The 24,265-nt window shown below is 41.0% G+C and overlaps 1 long non-coding RNA gene across 1 annotated transcript; it reads left to right on the top strand.

The window, feature by feature from the left end:
- The first annotated feature begins 16,556 nt into the window (after window positions 1-16,556).
- LOC106570661 (uncharacterized) lies at window positions 16,557-17,993 on the top strand. Its single transcript, XR_001320726.2, has 3 exons — window positions 16,557-16,661; window positions 17,017-17,083; window positions 17,855-17,993. It is a non-coding gene; the product is annotated as an uncharacterized lncRNA (long non-coding RNA).
- Window positions 17,994-24,265: the final 6,272 nt, after the last annotated feature.

Here is a 24,265-nt window from a genome sequence, read left to right as displayed (position 1 = left end):
AAAATATTGGGCCCTGAAAAATCCAAACATGCAGCTGGCTTTTTCAAAACTACCCGTCTACTTCTTGCTCGGCCTGGCTTACTGTGTGTGTGGCTCCAGCGGCTTTGTCCCTCAAAGAGCTTTTTTTCCTTCTGCTTTTCCCCCCTCTCTCCCTCCCTCTCTCTCTATCTTCTCTTTTTTTCCTGGAGAGAGAGGCTGGCGCCAGCAGTCTGGAACAGGGCTGACAGGATTTGAATTATAGAAGCAGAGCGTGAGGAGGAGGTGAAGAGAGGGAGAGGGAGGGAGGGTAGGAGGGAGAGGGAGAAAGAGAGAGATGCAGTTGTGTGTGTAAGTTGTGTGTGCGCCTGTGTGTGATTGAGTATAGCAGAGAAGGGGTTGTTATTTGAAAGGCAGCCAGTGCCAAAAACTAGGGAGAAGGAATGCCGTTTTATTGCTATTTTTCAAATTTCTCTAAATAAATTAGGTATTCAGACCACTATCTGATAATAGAGCGTAAAAGAGAGACACTTAAGTGTTTGTTTTTAGTCCATGCTCTAGAAAGTTGAATCCAGTGAGTATCATAGTCCAAAAGTATTATTTTACCCACGGATACCTTTGTTTGTTGTGGTTTTTGTCTCACTGAGATACTGTTGAACTCCAAGTGGCTGTATTCTGTACTTTGGCTACATTTGGGTCCCCAATCTGAAATCCCAACCTCCATGTTGTCTACTAAGTTATAGCACATGGGTGTAGGCTGGTCTCTGGCCATTGGACCCATTCTGGATGACTCTAATGAGACTCTGGTGTAATAAGTGTGTTATTACTATACACAGAATGCTGCATGGGATTTCAATAGTGCCCACCAGTAAAATTAGACTAAAGTTCTACGTAAAGTTCAAAGAATGTGTCATACAAGGACTTTACGAAGAAAGAAACCCCACTCAATCTGAAGTAGCTAGAATATCTTACAAATTACAACATTTTTTTCTGTCTTTACTCAATAAACTGCAATAACTTCAAACCTTATGGAGCTAATAGTTGTACGAACAAGGTACAGCAAAGCCAGCTTCAAGTAACCGGACTCATTCGAGCGTAGTTGAATAATGTTGGTTCATATACTACATTAGCAGTTACTTGCTACTAAAAGTTCAGCTACCTTACAACTGACTAGGTATCCCCCTTCCCCTTTCCACTGTGCTAAAATTGGACCATTACTCTCATAGGTGTAACGAAAATAGGACCTACGTTATAAACATGTTCTTGAATGGGTAAGAAACTCACTGAAGGATGTATTTAAGAAATAAGGTACGAGGGGGTGTGGTATATGGTCAATATACCACGGCTAAGGCCTGTTCTTAAGCACGACGCAACGTGGAGTGCCTGGATATCGCCCTTAGCCGTGGTATATTAGACATACTGTATACCACAAACCTCTGAGGTGCCTTATTGCTATTATAAACTGGTTACCAACGTAATTAGAGCAGTACACATAAATGTTTTGTCATACCCGTGGTATACGGTCTGATATATCATGGCTGTCAGCCAATCAGCATTCAGGGCTCAAACCACCCAGTTTATAATACCCTATATCCCCCCCTTCTTAAATCTCTTCAGTGTCCACGGCACTACTGTTTTTGTATTCTTCCCCTCCAATCAAGGACCTGAGACAGCAGGTGAGTAGCATCTCTGGCCAATCAGTGACATTCATTAATCCATTAACTACCAGGAAGAAGAAAAAAAACTGAAACATTTTGAAACCCGCGGCTTGGATTTGAGTACCCCTGCCCTATAGTGCACCCCACTCATCCCACTCACTCCTCCCTCTTACCAACACACCTCATATTGGAATTGCTTCAGCATGTGGAAAGCATTCCAGTGAGACTTCTCTTACTCCTAGTTGTTCAATAGTTGCTCTTGGTATTGCATGATGTTCTAAAGTGGACTTCCTCTTTTACACTTTATTTACCCTAATGTATGCATTCATGAAGCCTTATAACAGCTATATACAATGTTATAACATCCGCCATAAAATAGCCTGAACATGACATAGAGTCTATGAAGAACAGCATACCGTGTTGTGAACCATATTATAATGAACATTATAAACTGGATGTTTCGAGCCCTGAATGCTGATTGGTTGACAGCCTGTGGTATATCAGACCTCATACCACGGGTATGACAAAACTTTTATTTTTATTGCACTAATTACGTTGGCAACCAATTTATAAAAGCAATAAGGCACCTCGGGTTTGTGATATATGGAAAACATACCACAGCTAAGGGCTGTGTCCAGGCACTCCGCATTGTGTCGTGCTTAAGAACAGCCCTTATCCGTGGTATGTTGGTCATATACCACACCCCCTCGGGCCTTATTGCTTAACTATAAGATGAATGGCATGTCTGTTGTCATGACATGTGCACTTATGTCAACTGCTGCTATAAAAGATATGCTTATCGACTGCTTATGAAGTAAATAAATGTATAAAGCCAGTAGTTCATGATTTATTTAGGCTTGGTAATAAATGCATATTATGCAGGGGTGAAGCATAATGTGATATATGGTGGTGGTATATAATTTATATAGAGTTTACTAATGGTCAACAACTATTTCATAATGATTTAGGCAGTTTATGCAACAAGCTCTCACAGTCTCATGTCAAAATTAGACATTCATCCATGTTTCTCAAACGTAACATCTCAAAGTTGTTCCAAATGTAAAATTTTGAAGTGCTCTGTATCATTCCAATGTTAAGGTTAAGCATTAACTCTGAATTCTTAAGGTTTGGTATAGGCTTAAAACAAAAGATTAAAAAACAACTTTCTATCGCAGGATTCGAAAAATGCAACCTTTGGAACCAGAGACAGATGCTTATGCCCATCCGCCATCCCCATCCACAACACCCTAGCAACAACACACTAGCAACAACACTCCAGCAAAACAAAAGCCTACTTGAAGGCATGGATGGACATTGAATACTCACTTGTATCACGGGTGGTTGATATGCAGACTTTGAAATAAAATCTAAAACTTTTACCATAACAAAATATACAAAACTATACACTACGTGTGTCCTACAAGTGTGTTCGTGAAAATTATATCAGTGCATTCATAACTAATACTTACATTGACATTTTATTTCCACATAGATATTTAGGATCTAGTATGGATCTATTTTTCTTTATCTAGTCATTCTATATCTACCCGAACTAGGCTACGAGCAGATGCCTGCCAGAGCAATGTCCCCAGATTAGACTTTGGAATGGAGCAACTCGTAGCCTAGCTACATGATCTGGTTGTCAGGGACTCTGTGGCTCACAAACAGAACTGTGTGGTGCTGGTAGTGAAGGGAGAGAGAGTGAAAGAGACAGAGAGAGACAGAGAAAGGGAGTGGAAGAGAACAGTCCGTGCTAGCGGAAAAAAAGCAGTGTTTCTGTGTGTCTGTGTGTGAGAGTGAGAGAGAGAGCAAGAGGATGTGTGTGTGTGTGTGTGTGTTGTGTGTGTGTGTACTGTATGCATGTATGTGTGTGTGTGTGTGTGTGTGTGTGTGTGTGTGTGTGTGTGTGTGTGTGTGTGTGTGTGTGTGTGTGTGTGTGTGTGAGAGAGAGAGAGAGAGAGAGAGAGAGAGAGAGAGAGAGAGAGAGAGAGAGAGAGAGAGAGACGCCCTGAACCAGAAGGGATTCCAAATGCTGAATTCTGACTGAACTCCCCACACAGAGCAGACAAGGAGCCAGAGAAAAATAGCAGGGGAAAGAGAAAGAGAAAGAACAGGCATAGAGAGAATAGAAATAGAGAATGTGTGAGATAAAGAGAAGAAAACCATCAGAGCAAATGGGAGAATGAGCGAGAGAAACAGAAAGAGGAACAAAAAAATGATGATGGGCATGAGCAGTTTAGGTTGTGGAGTCAGGATAAAGGGGGTTGTAGGGACCTGGTCCATGATATAACCCTTGGCCTTCCCTACAGCCGCGCATGTCTAATGAGACCCTGACAAGAGGAAGCGGTCAACTGAGACCCTCGTCAAGTGATAAGGGTGAGGAGCCATGATGAGGCAGAGTGACTCGGGTGGAATTAGAGGAGTATTTGAGGGGCCACAAAGGTTAGCTTTATTTTGAATTCACATCACTTCATTAATACACACCTTTATGGAGACTGAAAAGGTAGGATATACAGTGCCTTCGGAAGTATTCAGACCCCTTGACTTTTTCCCAAAAAAATTACGTTACAGCCTTATTCTAAAATGGATTAAATACATTTTTTCCCTCATCAATCTACACACAATAGCCCATAATGACAAAGCGAAAACAGGTTTTTAGACGTTTTTGCAAAATTATAACAAATATTAAATAAAAATACCTTATTTACATAAGTATTCAGACTCTTTGCTTTGAGACTCGAAATTGAGCTCAGGTGCATCCTGTTTCCATTGATCATCCTTGATCTGTTTTGCACAACTTGATTGGAGTCCACCTGTGGTAAATTCAATTGATTAGACATGATTTGGAAAGGCACACACCTGTCTATATAAGGTCCAACAGTTGGCAACGCTCTACCCACACACTCACACATACTTACACTGGCACACCAACACACACATACAGTGCCTTTGGAAAAGTATTCAGACCCCTTGACTTTTTCCACATTTTGTTACTTTACAGCCTTATTCTAAAATTGATTAAATAAAATAAGAATCATCAGTAATCTACACACAATACCTCATAATGACAAAGCGAAAACAGTTTTTAGATATTTTAGCAAATGTATTAAAAATAAAAAACAGAAATACCTTATTTACAGAAGCATTCAGACCCTCTCCGGCAGGTAGCCTAGTGGTTAGAGCGTTGAGCCAGGTACTATAAGGTTGCTAGATCAAATCCCCGAGCTGACAAGGTAAAAATCTGTCATTCTGCCCCTGAACAAGGCAGTTATTCCAATGTTCCTAGGTCACCATTGTAAATCAGAATTAGTTCTTAACAGACTTGCCTAGTTAAATAAAGGTTAAATAAAAAATAAAATAAAATTGCTAAGAGACTTGAAATTGAGCTCAGGTGCATCCTGCTTCCATTGATCATCCTTGAGATGATTCTATAACTTGATTGGAGTCCACCTGTGGTAAATTCAATTGATTAGACATGATTTGTAAAGGCACACATCTGTCTATATAAGGTCCCACAGTTGACAGTGCATGTCAGAGCAAAAACCAAACCCTGAGGTCGAAGGAATTGTCCGTAGAGCTCTGAGACAGGATTGTGTCGAGGCACAGATCTGGGGAAGTGTACCAACAAAATTCTGCAGCATTGAAGATCCCCAAGATTACAGTGGCCTCCATTATTCTTAAACGGAAAAAGTTTGGAACCACCCAGACTCTTCCTAGAGCAATCGGGGGAGAAGGGCCTTGGTCAGGGAGGTAAACAAGAACCCGATGGTCACTCTTACAGAGCTCTAGAGTTCCTCTGTGGAGATGGAAGAACCTTCCAGAAGGACAACCATCTCTGCAGCACTCCACCAATCAGGCCTTCATGGTAGAGTTGCCAGAAGGAAGCCACTCCTCAATAAAGGGCACATGACAACCCGCTTGGAGTTTGCCAAAAGGCACCTAAAGACTCTCAGACCATGAGAAACAAGATTCTCTGGTCTGATGAAACCAAGATTGAACTCTTTGGCCTGAATGCCAAACGTCACATTTAGAGGAAACCTGGCACCATCCCTACGGTGAAACATGGTGGTGGCAGCATCATGCTGTGGAGATGTTTTTCTGTGGCAGAGACTGGGAGACTAATCAGGATAAAGGCATCTGTGGCATAGTTGGTAGAGCATGGTGTTTGCAATGCCAGCATGGTGTGTGCAACACCAGGGTTGTGGGTTCAATTCCCACGGGGGGCCAGTACAAAAAAACTAAAATAATGCATGAAATTGTATGAAATGTATGCACTCACTTTGTAAGTTGCTCTGGATAAGAGCATCTGCTAAATGACTAAAATGTAAATGTAATGAACGGAGCAAAGTACAGAGAGATCTGTGATGAAAACCTGTTCCAAAGCGATCAGGACATCAGACTGGGGCGAAGGTGCACCATCCAACAGGACAACGACCCTAAGCACACAACCAAGACACTGCAGGAGTGGCTTCAGGACTAGTCTCTGAATGTCCTTGAGTGGCCCAGCCAGAGCCTGAACCTGATCGAACATCTCTGGAGAGACCTGAAAATAGCTGTGCAGCAACGCTCCCCATCCAACCTGACAGAGCTTGAGAGGATCTGCAGAGCAGAATGGGAGAAACTCCCCAAATACAGGTGTTCCAAGCTTGTAGCGTCATACCCAAGAAGACAAGGCTGTAATCGCTGCCAAATGTGCTTTAACAAAGTACTGAGTAAAGGGTCTGAATACTTATTTAAAAGTGATATTTCATTTTTTTTTTATATATATAAATTAGCAAACATTACTAAAATCCTGTTTTGCTTTGTCATTATGGGGTATTGTGCGTAGATTGATGAGGGGGGAAAAAAAACAATTTAACCCATTTTAGAATAAGGATGTAACCTAACAAAATGTGAAAAAGTCAAGGGGTCTGAGTACTTTCCGAAGGCACTGTACATTCTATTTTCATCTTATCTTTAACTCTGCATTGTTGGAACTGGACCCTTAGTATTTAACTGTTAGTCTACACCTGTTGTCTATAAAGAATGTGACAAATATCATTTATTTTAGATTTGATTTAATGAAGAGAGGAGTAGAGAATAAGAGAAAGAGTAGAAAAGGTATAGAGAGGAGAGGGAGATGAGAATGTGAAAGGAATAGAGAGAAAGGGAGACATTTATACATTTATAATTTAGTAGGTTTTATTATTTGTTTTAACAAACTTTTTTATTTTTGTACTTATGTATTGTATGTTTTTTTTTTTGTGGTGCGGTTTTCATATAAACCCTTGTGCTTCCAACCACAACTGCACACCGCTTTAAAAAAAAAACGGTATCTGTATTGCTGTCGATCGCTTGTTTTGTTTGGTGCAAATAAATAAATAAAACATAAATAAAAATAGAAAAAGATGAAGAGAGTGAGATGAACAGAAAACCCCTCTATGAGGTATTGGTAGTCTGGAGGACCACTGGAACACAGCTACCCCACTATGGGGTATTGGTAGTCTGGAGGACCACTGGAACACAGCTACCCCACTATGGGGTATTAGTAGTCTGGAGGACCACTGGAACACAGCTACCCCACTATGGGGTATTGGTAGTCTGGAGGACCACTGGAACACAGCTACCCCACTATGGGGTATTGGTAGTCTGGAGGACCACTGGAACACAGCTACCCCACTATGGGGTATTAGTAGTCTGGAGGACCACTGGAACACAGCTACCCCACTATGGGGTATTGGTAGTCTGGAGGACCACTGGAACACAGCTACCCCACTATGGGGTATTGGTAGTCTGGAGGACCACTGGAACACAGCTACCCCACTATGGGGTATTGGTAGTCTGGAGGACCACTGGAACACAGCTACCCCACTATGGGGTATTGGTAGTCTGGAGGACCACTGGAACACAGCATCATGTTCCTTCAATGCTAGCACACTTGGCTGGGTTAGACCAGGGTTGTGAATGTCTCATGGAAAACATGAAATATATGAGGAACCATAGGAACTGAAAAGGAGATGCAGAGGGAAAATGTGGTTTCGCCTTGGAAAGTGCTATACATTACCTCCATATATGGACATTGTTTTAGGTAGTGTAGATTTCAGTTTATAAACCGGGTGGTTCAAGCCCTGAATGCTGATTGGCTGACAGCCGTGGTATATCAGAGCATATACCATGGGTATGACAAAAAATATTTGACTGCTCTAATTACGTTGGTAACCAGTTCATAATAGCAATAAGGCACCTCAGGGGTTTGTGGAATATGGCCAATATACCACAGTTAAGGGCTGTATCCAGGCACTCCGCATTGCGTCGTGTGTAAGAACAGTACTTAGCCGTGGTATATTGTCCATATACCAAACCCCCTCAGGCCTTATTGCTTTACTATACACTGCTAAAAATAATGGTGCTTTGGGGTTGCTTTGGGAGCCAATGAACCCTGGTTCTATAAGGAACCCTTTTTGGTTCTACATAGCACTATGTCATGTAGCACTGTAGCAGTGTAGACACTAGAATGGATATGCAGAATGTGCATGTAAAGGCTACTAAAAGTAATTTGGGTATTAATATTTTTCAACAGGAATGTCTACGTTATTGATTTCTTAGTAAGAACATGACTGTGGATAGTGTCAGGACCCGCCAGTCTCAAAGTGGTGGTATTACTTCTGGTGTTATTGATAGGGCTAGTGAAATGAGGAAAAGGAAGTCTGATACTGAGGCAACGATATGTCTGGGTCAATAGATAGACTAATTATCTCTCAGACCCCTCCCCCTATCCCAGGACACCACACCTGTCTGTCTCACTTTGTCTCTGAGCTCCTGAAAGAGTCTGTGTACCTCTGACAAGGAACACACTCGTACAAACAGTCAAGAAGGTGCTCTACACACATAATAGACATTATGTCAAAACATCCATTTGCTGAGACAGATGCGTGGTTTTGCGAAGACACACCCACACATTTGACATTTCAGTCATTTTGAACACACAATCTTATCCAGAGATACTTACAGTAGTGAGTGCATGCATTTTCATACTTTTTCATACTGGTCCCCCATATGAATCGAACCCACAACCCTGGCGTTGCAAGCGTCTTGCTCTACCAACTAGTGGTGTTCATTTTGTCAACAAATATAGTGACTGAACACCTGTTTTTCAGTGACAACTGATGAGACAGACTGACTAAACAGACCCCAAAAAAACTATAACTGAACAAAAATTATTTTTCATTTCAGTTAAAATATGACTACTAAGTGGACTGGGCAAGAATTTTTGGAAAGATTGAGAACTTTTTAGTGATAAGCACAATAATATTAGCAGCACATATGTGCAGCGCAGTTCTGTTCAGCGGTGGGAAAGACTTATCACACCTGGCACACAGAGCCTACATTGCCTTCAAAAAATATTCACACCCCTTTACTTTTTCAAAATTGTATTGTGTTACAAAGTGGGATTGAAATGTATTTAACTGTCATTTTTTGTCAACGATCTACACGAAATACTGTGTAATGTTAAAGTGGAAGAAAATTTATATATTTAACTTTATTAATGGAAAATAAAAAAACAAATATATCTTGATTAGATAAGTATACAAAAGTCTTTGAATTTGTAGTCTCGCTCAACCATCCCACTTTCTCCACTGTATTTCATAGCCAGGTTCAGTAGCCAACGTAGCCATGTCTCTCTCAGAGAAAATGGTTTAAGAGTATACCGTTCCAAATGTATGGATTTTTTCATTCTATTGTGCATTGGCGGGCCACATTTGACATTCGGAAAGCATATCACAGGCCGTTCTAAAACTAGGCTACTTGCGGACCGGACCGTTAACCATTTGTTTAGGCTACAACTTGTTCAGTCATGTTACCTCATTAGCTAGCTATAGCTAACAACCTGGGGCGCGTTCAGCAGGAAGCAGCGTTTTTGAACATTCAGATAGAAATATGTTAGGTAGAACAAACATGCCTCTCTGACGTGTTGAATAATGAATAACGTTGAGTCGTTTTCGAGAACGTTTTGCAGTGAACGTGGCCCTGGTAACATTACCAGTAGTCTGCTGAACGTGGCCCTGGTACAACATTACCAGTAGTCTATATGCAAACATGTTGTGGCACAGAAAGAAAGGAAAAAGGATAGCCAACTATTTATTGACTAAATTCCTCTTGCCACTACAATATATCTGACTGGGTAAATAATTCCTCTTGCCACTACACTATATCTGACTGAGTAAATAACTCCTCTATATCTGACTGGGTAAATAACTCCTCTATATCTGACTGGGTAAATAACTCCTCTATATCTGACTGGGTAAATAACTCCTCTATATCTGACTGAGTAAATAACTCCTCTATATCTGACTGGATAAATAACTCCTCTTGCCACTACACTATATCTGACTGGGTAAATAACTCCTCTATATCTGACTGGATAAATAACTCCTCTTGCCACTACACTATATCTGACTGGGTAAATAACTCCTCTATATCTGACTGGATAAATAACTCCTCTTGCCACTACACTATATCTGACTGGGTGAATAACTCCTCTTGTCACTACATTATATCTGACTGGGTAAATAACTCCTCTATCTCTGACTGGGTAAATAACTCCTCTTGTCACTACACTATATCTGACTGGATAAATAACTCCTCTATCTCTGACTGGGTAAATAACTCCTCTTGTCACTACACTATATCTGACTGGATAAATAACTCCTCTTGTCACTACATTATATCTGACTGGGTAAATAACTCCTCTATATCTGACTGGGTAAATAACTCCTCTATCTCTGACTGGGTAAATAACTCCTCTTGTCACTACATTATATCTGACTGAGTAAATAATTCCTCTATATCTGACTGGGTAAATAACTCCTCTATATCTGACTGGATAAATAACTCCTCTATATCTGACTGGGTAAATAACTCCTCTTGCCACTACACTATATCTGACTGGATAAATAACTCCTCTATATCTTACTGGGTAAATAACTCCTCTTGCCACTACACTATATCTGACTGGGTAAATAACTCCTCTTGTCACTACATTATATCTGACTGGATAAATAACTCCTCTATCTCTGACTGGGTAAATAACTCCTCTATATCTGACTGGATAAATAACTCCTCTATATCTGACTGGGTAAATAACTCCTCTATATCTGACTGGGTAAATAACTCCTCTATATCTGACTGGGTAAATAACTCCTCTATATCTGACTGGGTAAATAACTCCTCTATATCTGACTGGGTAAATAACTCCTCTATATCTGACTGGATAAATAACTCCTCTATATCTGACTGGATAAATAACTCCTCTATATCTGACTGGGTAAATAACTCCTCTTGTCACTACACTATATCTGACTGGGTAAATAACTCCTCTATATCTGACTGTGTAAATAACTCCTCTATATCTGACTGGATAAATAACTCCTCTATATCTGACTGGGTAAATAACTCCTCTTGTCACTACACTATATCTGACTGGGTAAATAACTCCTCTTGTCACTACATTACGTCTGACTGGATAAATAACTCCTCTATATCTGACTGGGTAAATAACTCCTCTATATCTGACTGGATAAATAACTCCTCTATATCTGACTGGGTAAGTAACTCCTCTTGTCACTACACTATATCTGACTGGGTCAGTAACTCCCCTATATTTCACTGAGTAAATATCTCCTCTTGTCACTACACTATATCTGACTGGGTAAATAACTCCTCTATATCTGACTGAGTAAATAACTCCTCGTCACTACATTATATCTGACTGGATAAATAACTTCTCTTGCCACTACACTATAGATTTTTATTACATTTTTTATTTAACCTCTATTTTACCAGGCAAGTCAGTAAAGAACAACTTCTTATTTACAATGACGGCCTATATCTGACTGGGTAAATAACTTTATTTTGAGTTCATGTGGGCCCAGTGACTCAAACTTAAGTCTCTCTCTCTCGCTCGCTCTCTCTCTCGCTCTCTCTCTATCTGAATAAATTAGGAATTTGCATGGCAAGCTAATTCTTATGTATGCTGAGTGTACAAAACATTATGAACAGCTTCCATTGCTTCCCACAGTTGTGTCAAGATGGCTGGATGTCCTTTGGGTGGTGGACCATTCTTGATAAACATAGGAAACTGTGGAGTGTGAAAGACCCAGCAGAGTTGCAGTTCTTGACAAACTCAAACCGGTGCGCCTGGCACGTACTACCATACCCCATTCAGAGAAACTTAAGTATTTTGTCTTGCCCATTCACCCTCTGAATGTTACACATACACAATCCATGTCTCAATTCTCCAAAGGCTTAAAAATCCTTCTTTAACCTGTCCCCTCCTCTTCATCTACACTGATTGAAGTGCATTTAACAAGTGGCATCAATAAGGGATCATAGCTTTCACCTGGATTCACCTGGTCAGTCTATGTCATGGAAAGAGTATGATGTTTTGTACACTCAGTGTATGTTTGTCATATTTCTGCTGTTGGGAAGAGAATAGGATGCTATGCAGAAAAATATGTTGGGTGGAGAAGGCTATGTATGTTTGTGCGCATGGAAGTCAGTGTTTTACTTTAGGTTAATGAGTCAATACAAATGTGATGTGACAAATCAAAGGGTATTTATTGACTTAAATGGCCCACTGTTCTCGTCATTTTAAAAATAACTAGACCAAATCATTATTGAAATGACAGACATGTGACTAGGACACCTGCACTTCCTTGACCATTGTGGCCTTTGTACTGTAGCGCTACTTGAGGTCAGGGACTCAAATGCTGTGTCCAAAGGGAACCCTACTCTCTAATGAGTGCACTACTTTTGACCAGGGAAATAGTGCACTACTTTTGACCAGGGAAATAGTGCACTACTTTTGACCAGGGAAATAGTGCACTATAGAGAATAGGATTCCATCTGGGATGCTGACAATGTTTTTGTGCCACAGATCTTAGTGGCCCAATTGTATCTTGTTATTTTTCTTAATTGGGTCGATCTTGTGATTTCAAACAGGTCATGATACATTAAGGAGTACAGACCAAATTGGTCATCACCAATCCTCTTTATTTCCAATTGAAGACTGTGTAAAGGAGGCCTTGCAGGAGGAAAAGGCCTTCCAGCAATGTTGTAACAAATAATGTACAGTTACAGTCTAACCAACGGTCCACTGTGGGGGTTTACCACTGTGGGGGTTTATCAACGGTCCACTCTGGGGGTTTATCAACGGTCCACTGTGGGGGTTTATCAACGGTCCACTGTGGGGGTTTATCAACGGTCCACTGTGGGGGTTTATCAACGGTCCACTGTGGGGGTTTATCAAAGGTCCACTGTGGGGGTTTATCAAAGGTCCACTGTGGGGGTTTATCAACGGTCCACTGTGGGGGTTTATCAAAGGTCCACTGTGGGGGTTTATCAAAGGTCCACTGTGGGGGTTTATCAAAGGTCCACTGTGGGGGTTTATCAAAGGTCCACTGTGGGGGTTTATCAACGGTCCACTGTGGGGGTTTATCAAAGGTCCACTGTGAGGGTTTATCAACGGTCTACTGGGGGGGTTTATTAAAGTTCCACTGTGGGGGTTTATCAACGGTCTACTGGGGGGGTTTATCAAAGGTCCACTGTGAGGGTTTATCAACGGTCTACTGGGGGGGTTTATTAAAGTTCCACTGTGGGGGTTTATCAACGGTCTACTGGGGGGGTTTATCAAAGGTCCACTGTGAGGGTTTATCAACGGTCTACTGGGGGGGTTTATTAAAGGTCCACTGTGGGGGTTTAGGATAGAAACATCAGATGCTTAAATCTTTCTGGCATAGGTGCCTAGTTTTCTTGTTTAAGATGTATTTTGCTTTGTAACCCTCTCTGACGAAAGCAATGAAGAATGTATCTCACTGGATACAGTGACGGGGTGCTAAAATAGAACAGCAAAACAAAATACTGCAATAGATAGGCTTGGTACACTGCTAGAAGAAATTGTGCTTTATAGAACCAAAAAGGATTCCATGGCTCACTTCATATATGGCCCTCAAACGGGATCTATATGCTGTAGAACTGCAAAGCAGCCTTTTAAGTAGTGTAAGAAAAGAAAATATATGCTAATCATGTGTTTTTACTGACACATTTGGATACCCGACCTCACAATCCACCTCCAGGGATGATGGGAGGAAGCACTCATCCTGGGCCCAGACTGATGTCAGTGAGGTCAGAAGAACGCCACACAGATCTGACTCAGTCTGGGATTGACCATTGGCTGCAACAATCATAGGTTCTGGGTGGGTGGGTGGGGGGAGAGTAATCTGCTGGCTAGCTCTCCATATAAATCCTTTAATCCAACAGAGGACAAACAAATGTGTCTGCTTGTTTACGTTCAGGAAGGAGAATAACAACAACAACAACACAAACAACACTGTTTATGTCACTGTTAAAGAGATCCCTCCGCTGCCACCAATGTGCCATTGATCTCCTCATTACAGTCTGGGTTCCTCAGTTCCCGGGCTTCGCCTCCTTAATTGCTGCCGCTGGCTAATCTGCCGGGCTCGAGGGGTGTAAAACGCCGGATATTACCTTGACCGTTGAGACTGACGGGTCACCGGGCGAGAGACCCGGTCACCGGCCTGTAATGACAAGCTGAGTGGGGAAGGTCAAGGTGCACTTGTGACAAGGGGAGGGCGAGGACCCCCTGACACACACATTCACACACACACGCCACAGTACAGTGTCACTGTACAACAGAGAGAGAGATGTCCTGATATTTCACAGGAGAAGCAGCCCTTTGTATTGAAATGACTGTATGTAATGTGTGATGTTTGTGTAGTGTTTTTGATATTGTCATTTTTAAATGTTTTATTCAGTGTTACCTGCCCTGCTTTCTTCGTAACATATGAACTGTCTGTTATTCGTTTCTGAGATACATCTGAAATATGAGTGTGAGTGGAATTCTTTCTCAGCTCATAGAAATGGGACGAGTACAGTCTTATATGGAAGCAGATTCATGTCAAAACAAATATAGTTTTTGGGCATGAATCTGCTTCCATAGTCTCTATGTAAAGTACAGCCTATATGGATCTTAGAACAACAATGTCTAGAAAATTAGCCCTAGCAATACCTTACTCATTTCACAGATTGCCTAGGATTCTCTGAGCTAAACTAGTACATACAGGCTGCCGAAGTGTGAGTACTGTGTGGAGAGAAGAGAAGAGGAGAGAGCAGAGGCTCTGAGGGAGAGAGAGAGAGCAAGGGATAGAGCGAGAGGAGAACATTTTTTCCCAGTGAAGTCACCCAGTCTGTGGCAATGGGAGAGAGCCACTGTCTGCACAGACACAGACATCCCTGTGTGTCAGTGTCAGAGAGTGGGTGGGAGGGAGTGCACCACCGCAGGGGATGGAGACAGAGAGTGGAAGGGAGAGAGGGAGGATGGAGACAGTGGGAGAGAGAAGGGGGAGTGAAACATGGAGAGAGACAGAGAGAGAGGGGGACAACGGGTGAAAGATGGAGAGAAGGGAAATAAAAGCCACAGGAAAATAGACAGAGTGCTAAGAGAGAGTGGCAGAAGGGGGAACGGACTCATGAGAGAAAAATGTATATACTGGTAGTAGAAAAAGATAGATAATGCAGACAGAAATGGAAGAAGGGACAGTTACGGACAAAATGTAAAGTAAGAGACATGGAGACAAAAACAGAGAAAGAGGACACAAAGGAGAGATAAGTAAAGGAGAGAGCAGGAGCCAAGCAGAGAAAGAGAGAGAGAGAGAGAGAGAGAGAGACAGGCCCCAATAATTACAGTGGAATCTGTGTCAACAGCAATCTCTGAAAAATCCTCTGCAGTATCATGAACAGCAGACTTCAAAATACCAAAATACTGTAGGACAGACCACGTATACACCCTGCACACCCTTATTGACAAACAAATAAACCAAAACAAAAGCAAAGTCTTCTCATGCTTTGTTGATTTAAAAAACTTTGGACTCAATTTGGTGTCAGGGTCTGCTATACAAATTGATGGAAAGCAGTGTTGGAGGAAAAACATATGACATTATAAAATCAACACTGGGTGAAAAGGATCGATATCAAGGGATAACTTTACATGACATGTTTTGATATTCTAGAGAATACAGACCATTTCCAATGCATATTTTCAGTTTTGTGGATTTGCACCATATCCTGACAAATTCTGACTCCAGATGTGTCTTTTAGACATATATGATATTGGGATTACTCCGAATATCACACATGGACATTTCCTATGAGCGAGAGGAGGAGGATATGGACTCATTCAATATCCTGAGATATGAGACATCCTATGTTCTCTCTTCATGTTAACGAGTACTGACTGTATACATCGCATATCTGGGTTTTCTCAACACATTCAAGAAATGAAGCTATATTGATTCCAGATATGCTTCTCTTGGCTGAGGTCCATATCCAGATCTTGATATGCTTTTTGATATGCTGAAAATAAAGATGATTTCGGATGCATTTCTGAGTTTTCAGAACATACTCAATAATATGTCAAATATGAAATCCATATTTTTCTTTCAAACAAAAATCATTTTGGGATTCCCTCCGGATATCATACATTGTTTGGGTGGATATTGACTCATTAGATATCTTGAGATAGGCCTATGTTGACATCTTCTTTTCTCTATATGATGACAAATACTGACAGTAAGCCTACATAGTATATTTTCTCAGTACATACAATGCATATGTTCTTGACTGAGGTCCATATCAGGATTTTGATGTGCTTTTTGATATGCTAAATAAGGACCATTTCTGATGCTTATTTCCGTTTTGAAAAATATTTGACAAATATTCAATCAATATAATTATTTCAGACACTAGCTAAACTTTTTATATTCCATCTGCATTAAGGCATGCAAGCTAAAAGCACTGTTACTGGTAGCCTAGCAACAATAATTATACTTTCTGCTGTGGAATTCCAACTGTCATTTTTGAATTTGGGGCGCCACAAATTTGTTTTCAAACAGTTTGTGATCAAACTGACAACTGGAGAAACAAAGAAGTTAGAAGCTGTTCAGAAAATACCTCAAAGAAGTTAACACTAAAGTGAGTAGCTAACTGAATATGTTTTATTTATCTTGGTAACTAGAATCAAGAACATTTGCTAATTTGGCCAGTAGGGCTAGCTAGCTTGTTAGCTAGGCTTGATAGGGGGGTAAAAACTAACAGGTAACCGAGCTAACTAACAAATAACATTTCCTTCCCTTCAGGGATTTGTTTTATCCACTATCAAGCCTCAAGGTGACAGCAAACGTTTTAAAACGTTTGGCCATATTTTGTATTACTGGTTAATATAAGATGATTGGAGCTCTGGATTTGCTATGCTGCATTGTTTAAACAGAAATAGCAGAGATGTGCTTTAGATTAAATATGACAATGTTTGCTTTTCCGTTCCTTGTAGCCTACTACTGAGTATGGTGCTGTATGCTCAGATATGTAACCTTCATGCGAAGATGCATGATGAACAGGTAAAATAATTTGGCCGCTGAACATTGACCATAAGTCAGATTTAGTCAATTTTCAATCAGACATATAAGGATGAATATTACATATCATGTAAAGATATCTATTGAAATCATAACATTTAGGAAGAAATATCAATCCATAAATGATCAGGTAATGACTACAGATACAGTATGATACCTTTTTGAAAAGTATGTGGATTCGTTCATGCCTAACTATAAAGACTTAAATATGTCAGCATGTTGACACATGCCCTTTCCGGAGTTAAAATATTCTACAAATATGTAAGCAGTTGCAGGTACATCAGTGAGAAGGGATCTCACCCCAGATATCTCCCTGGAATCATACGGTAGCAGGGAGAGTTCTGAGGTCTGGATTGGATGCACGTAGAAACTGTCCCATTATGGAGAATATCCTAGCTCCATATATGAAATGAAGGACAAGCGTATCTGGAGCATGTATACTCCTTATATCCAATCAAATGTCAGATATCCAGATATATATAGATAAAGATATCCCCTGATACTGATCCTTTTCATCCAGTGCAATGTACACATACAACATGTGCTCAGTTAAAATTGTCAATACACACACATATTTATTTCGTCAGGGCCATGAGGTGAGACATGGATGGAGCTTGAGCACCACCCTCTTCAACATTTATATCAATTCATTGGTTAGGGCACTAGAACAGTCTGCAGCACCCGGCCTCACACTACTGGACCCGGAAATGTCTACTGTTTGCTGATGATCTGGTGCTTCTGTCCCAAACCAAGGAGGGCCTACAGCAGCACCTAGATCTTCTGCACAGATTTTGCCAGACTACAGAGAAGGCCAAGCTGGGGCCAAGCTTCCTGTCATCCAGGACCTACATAATAGGCAGTGTCAGAGGACAGCCACAAAAATTGTCAGAGACCCCAGTCACCCAAGTCATAGACTGTTTTCTCTGCTACTGCACGGCAAGCGGTACCGGAGCGGCAAGTCTAGGACCAAAAGGCTCCTTAACAGCTTCTACCTCCAAACCATAAGACTGTTAAACAATTAATAAAATGGCCACTGGAGTATTACATTGACCCCCCCCATCTGTTTTGTACACTGCTGCTAGTCACTGTTTATTATCTATGCGTAGTCACTTCACCCCCACCTACATGTACAAATGACCTCAACTAACCTGTACCCCCGCACACTGACTCGGTACCGGTACCCCCTGTATATAGTCTCGTTATTGTTATTTTATTGTGCTACTTTTTATAAAAAAATTACTTTCGTTTATTTGGTCAATACTTTCTTAACTCTTCTTGAACTGCACTGTTGGTTATGGGCTTGTAAGTAAGCATTTCACAGTAAGGTCTGACTTGTTGAATGTGACAAATAAAGTTTGATTTGACTTGGGCCCTGACAGTGAATTTCAGTAAGACAAAAAATAATGGTGTTACAAAAAGGTCCAGTTGCCAGGACAACAAATACAAATTCTATCTAGACACTGTTACCCTAGAGCACACAAAGAATTATACCTACCTCAGCCTAAATATCAACACCACAGGTGACTTCCACACGATTGTGAATGATCTAAGAGACAAGACAAGAAGGGCCGTCTATGCCATCCGAAGGAACATAAAACTCAACATCCCAGTTAGGATCTGGCTATGAATACTTAAATCAGTTCTAGAACCCATTACCCTCTATGGTTGTGAGGTCTGGGGTCCACTTACCAACCAAGAATTCCCAAAATGGGACAAACACCCGATTGAGACTGCATGCAAAAATATACTTTGCGTACAATGCAAAACCCCAAACAATGCTTGCAGAGCAGAATTAGGTCTATACACATTAGTTATCAAAATCCAGAAACAGCTGTTAAATTCTACAACCACCTAAAAGGAAGGGATGCCTACACATTCCACCACAAAGCCCTCACCTACAGAGAGATGAACCTAGATAAGAGTCCTCTCAGCCAGCTGGTTCTAGGGCTCTGTTCACAAACACAAACAGACCCCACAGAGCCCAACACAATTAGACCCGACCAAATTATGAGAAAGCAAAAAGATAACTATTTGACACACTGGAAAGAACCAACCAAAAATAGCAAATTGGAATGCTATCCGGCCTTAAACAGTACACAGTGGCTAAATATCTGACCACTGTGACTGACCCAAAATTGTAAAAATCCTTGACTATGTACAGACTCAGTGAGCATAGCCTTGCTATTGAGAGAGGTCGCCATAGACAGACCTGGCTCCCAAGAGAAGACAGGATATATGCCCACTGTTCACAAAATGTGGTGGAAACTGAGCTGCACTTCCTAACCTCCTGCCAAATGTATGACCACATTAGAGAAACATATTTCCCACAGATCACACAGACCCACAAAGAATTTGAAAACTAATCCAACATTGATAAACTCCCATATCTCTTAGACGAAATACCACAATGTGCAATCACAGCAGCAAGATATGTGGCCCGTTGCCATGAGTAAAGGGCAACCAGTGGAACACAAACAACATTGTAAATATCACCAATACTTATCTGTTTATTTATCTTCCCCCACTATTCATACTACAACTATTTGCACATTGCTAAAACACTGTACAGTACATAGTTGATAATATAACACTTGAAATGTCTTTATATCTCTGAAACCTTTTTGAGTGTAATGTTTACTGTTAATTTCCACATAAAATTATTGATAGTATTAAACTTATTTCACTTGCTTTGGCAATGTAAACATATGTTTCCCATACCAATGAAGCCCCTTTGAATTGAAAGAAAGAGAGACAGAGAGAGCGTGAGAGAAAGAGAAAGAAAGCGAGAAAGATATATATATATATATATATATATATATATATATATATATATTAAAAGAGAGAGAGAGAGAGAGAGAGAGAGAGAGATATGTTAACATATGTTTCCCATGCCAATAAGGCCTTGAATTGAATTGAGAGAGAGGGAGAGAGAGAGAGAGAGAGAGAGAGAGAGAGAGAGAGAGAGAGAGAGAGAGAGAGAGAAAGAGAGAGACACAATATGACATTTTAAATATCTTTATTCCTTTGGAACTTCTGCGAGTGTAATGTTTACTGTTAATTTATTTCACTTTTGTTTATTATCTACTTCACTTGCTTTGGCAATGTTAACATATGTTTCCCATGCCAATAAAGCCCTTAAATTGAAATTGAATTGAGAGAGAGAGCGAGAAAGAGAGAGAGGGCATTGGAATGTGTGATATTTAGTCAGGGGTGGGGTAGTGGCCTGGCGGTGATCCTCTAGCTATAGACAGACACCAGGCAGGCCCCATAGATAGACACATTATGAAGGGAGGGAAGGGAGAGAGTAAGGGGTTAGGACTGAGACATTTTTCACACAGAGAAAAATATACTTTCTTGCCATCAGTCCCATTGGTGTCATGATGTTCTATTAATGTCTATGTTGATATTCTTCCAACCGGTTTTTATAGAGTTTGGAGAATGTGAAATGCTGTTGTGAGAGACTGTGTTGGTCATATCCTGTTAGCCATATCCTCAATTGAAACTAAGAGTGTTGGGTGGAATCTGAGGTCCTCAACCTCTCAGTGTATAATAACAGTATTGAGTTGATATGTCTATGTCAAATATAACTTTAGAGATTAAACAGCTGGGTTACATTTTGTCTTTGATTACTAAAATAAGTTCAGAATTTGATTGACAGAGACCAAAATCATATCCCTTTTCTCATTAAGCTGAATGTTTGGAGAAAATAACATTAGTTTGGTAAGATGTGTAAATTGCACAAGAGAATGGATATATGTTTTAAAATTCTATTGTTATTGTAACAGATCTTGGTTTGTCCAACCAACAACACCCTCTGTGGATTTCTGTGACGCTTTCTCCGGTCAAGGAGTTAAATCAGTCGCCAATCTCAGCTTTGCCTCAGAGCAGAATAACGACACCTCGTTCCCCTTCGGTCCTCCTGAGAGAGGGAGAAGGAAGAGAGAGGGACAGATGAAGAATGTTGCAGCTGATAACCTCCACTCGGTAACCCCCTACCTCAAAATTCCCCCCAGCTCTCCCTTTCTGTCTCTTCCTCCCCCTTTTCTTCTCCCCCTCTCACTCTCTCCCCTGCTGTATTTGATGGGGGCCGTTGTGAATCCCTCAAAGTCTAGGCAGACGCAGGCGTTCAAGCGCTGTCTGTAATTGCCTCAGTCTAGACACTGTCTGGTATGGGGAGGAACAGACACACGCACACAGATAGAGGGAGGAGAGAGGAGGGAAGAGAGTGGTAGTGGGGGGTCTAAACTTCTTCCAATTAAGAAGTAAATAAGTAACTGAAAAGATGTGTTTTCCTGTAAAATCATATGGGACAAAACTAGTGTTAAGTATAGGGGTGTTGATCTGGACGAATTGTAGACCATCCGCTGTGTTTTGGCTTTTTCTTCACTAACAGTATATATGCTTTCCAGAGCATCACTATTAACCCAGCCCTCTGTCAACTATTAACACATTTCCCATGTCCCCTTGAGGACAAAGGCTATTTTAAGCTTAGGGGTTAAGTTTAGGGTTAGGGTTACAATTAGGTTTAGAATATGGGTCAGGGTAAGGGGTTAGTAGTTAGGGTTAGGGTTAGGATTTAGGTTTAGGTTTAGGTTTAAGGTTTGGGTTAGGGTTAAGGTTAAGGTTAGGTTTAGGGTAAGGGTTAGGGGTTAGGATTTTGAATGGAAATACGTTAGGTCCCCACAACGATAGAAGAACAAAATGTGTGTGTGTGTGTGTGTGTGTGTGTGTGTGTGTGTGTGTGTGTGTGTGTGTGTGTGTGTGTGTGTGTGTGTGTGTGTGTGTGTGTGTGTGTGTGTGTGTGTGTGTGTGTGTGTGTGTCAGGTGCAAAGACATGACCCTTCACGTGCAGCTGTGTCTGTTTATGTGTGTGTGTTTGTGCCTGTGTCTGTGATGCTATGCTCTGCATGGCTCAGGCCTTTCTCTCAGCGGGAGGTTGAAGTGGAGGAAACTCAAATTGACATGAAAGGGATTCTGGTACAGCATTTATTCTCTCTTCAGATATCCTCTACATACCTTCCAGAAAAAACACTCTCCTCAGGAATAAAAATAACAAATTCACTCACTGTAGAGGGCAGAATTTGACAGTGCAAAAAACTACAACTTGAAAAGTTACCCTGCTGCCTTACATTTACAACTGAAGCCAACCCATTAGATCAGCTTTAAGAAACTAAAATAAACTATTAGCATACCATATTTACCATAGCTATAGCTGTCTTAGTATTTTCCGTGATTCCTTGGCCATTTAACAGTTACATCTCCAAGAACTCATTCCTTGTAGCATTCAGTTCCCAACAAAGGTATACGCTATGGATCCTCTCTAGGGACATTCAGTCACATCTTTGTGGAGAGATCATCTGAGAAAGTGCCTCGGGTGCTAGATGAACCACTCCCCTATCGACCCTTTGGCCTGGTTGTCTGGATATCCACCTCTCTATATACCTTGCCCTCTCTTTGAAACGCTTGTCTTGCAGGCCCTCAGATGGTAAACAAAAAGTGAGTTGTAGGACTATATGGACCTGCAAACAGCAGGACACGTAGGGCTGCCTGGTAGAATTCACATAGACCAAGCAAGATACATGGAAGGTAATCTTCTACCAAAAGTGTTAAATAGATTTCATTCTAGAAATCATTTTTTTATGACCTTGAGCGTAACAAGTAACAGCAGAGCTACAGTCTGGGGTTACTTTTCTAGCTTGACTACAGAATTTGCAAGCGAGTACAATATATTCTTTACCCTGACTATCATGTTTTATATTTTGGTGTAGAATTGTTTAGTGTGGGACAGTAATTCCATACACTTCATGTTTTATATTTTGCTGATCACTTTGTGGCTGCAGGCCTACAGTAAGCTATCCTTAACTAGGTAAATACCGGTTCAAAACGTAATTGGTTAGTTTGTGGTAGCCACTTTGCCTATCTGGCATGAATGCTAAATACACCAAATACATACTTGCATGAAGCAAAGATCATATTCATGTGGCAGAAATCCACGTGGGAAATTCTCTTCAGAGAAGATGAAGACCAAGATGAGTAGACAAGTTACAGATGAACCAACACTGTCTCCCTTCTAGAATAAATTACCCTAGTATATCAACTATACATATTCAGCCAGGTCACTTGTGATACAAGTCAGTATTCGACGTCCATCCATGTCTAAGGACGTCGGGAGATAACGTGGAAACAGTGAGTGCTGTTACCTTCAAGTAGGTTTGGGTTTTGCTAGGGCATTGGAGATGGTGGATGGCGAATGGATGTAAGCATCTGCCTCTGATTCCAATGGTTGAAAGTTTGAATCCAGCGATTGAGAGTTGTTTTTGAGATTTTGGTTTTAAGCCTATGCCAAATCTTAACCCTTACCTTAACCATTCAGAGTTAATGCCTAACCTTAAAATGTCAGCGGTAACGCCTAAACTTAAGTCTAACCTTAACAATTTGGAGTTAATGACTAAACTTAACCTTTAACACTTGGAAATTTGAAGTTTGCAACCACTTTGAAATTTGAAGTTTGCGAAACATGGATGAATGTCTAATTCTGATCTGAGACTGTGAGCGCTATTTAACATATTAAGTCAATTCTCTCTTACATGAAAATATATTTGTGAGTGCAGTTGGAGATGGAGGTCTACAGAAAATATACTGGAGGTCTAAAGGTCTATAAAAGGTAGAAATGTATCAAGGAGGACAGAAGAAGGTAAATGCCAATGAAGACTGTGTTGGTGTACGTTGTTGTGAGGGCCCTCCATGGAGAGATGGAGCGATGAAGGGAGCGTGGAATGGAAGGTTATATGGAAATCTAGCCCGCTACAGAGGTCAACCATTGAACCTTCTCTTCTTTCCCTATACTGGTCTTCACTAGCTTCCCTCTCTCTCTGCCTCTTTCTCCCTCCCTGCGTCCACATTCACTCAACCCAACCCAACATAGCTAGATAGGGAAAGATTTATTTTGCTGTGGATGTGTGTTTGTATATGAACCATAACAGAACCCCCCGTCCTCCACACACAAACACGCACACACACACACCCCTCCACCCGCCAAAAACCACCACCCTCCAACCAGCCCCCTTTCTCTCTATCTGCCTCAGCGCATTGCCCTAACACACATCAAACCGCCGCATTTCAAACAAACCTTTTCTGTCCCAGAGCTAGCCTCCCACAAAACCT

Source organism: Salmo salar, chromosome ssa01, assembly GCF_905237065.1.
Source record: "Salmo salar chromosome ssa01, Ssal_v3.1, whole genome shotgun sequence".
Classification (NCBI taxonomy): Eukaryota; Metazoa; Chordata; class Actinopteri; order Salmoniformes; family Salmonidae; genus Salmo; species Salmo salar.
This window is presented reverse-complemented; position numbering and strand designations above follow the sequence as displayed.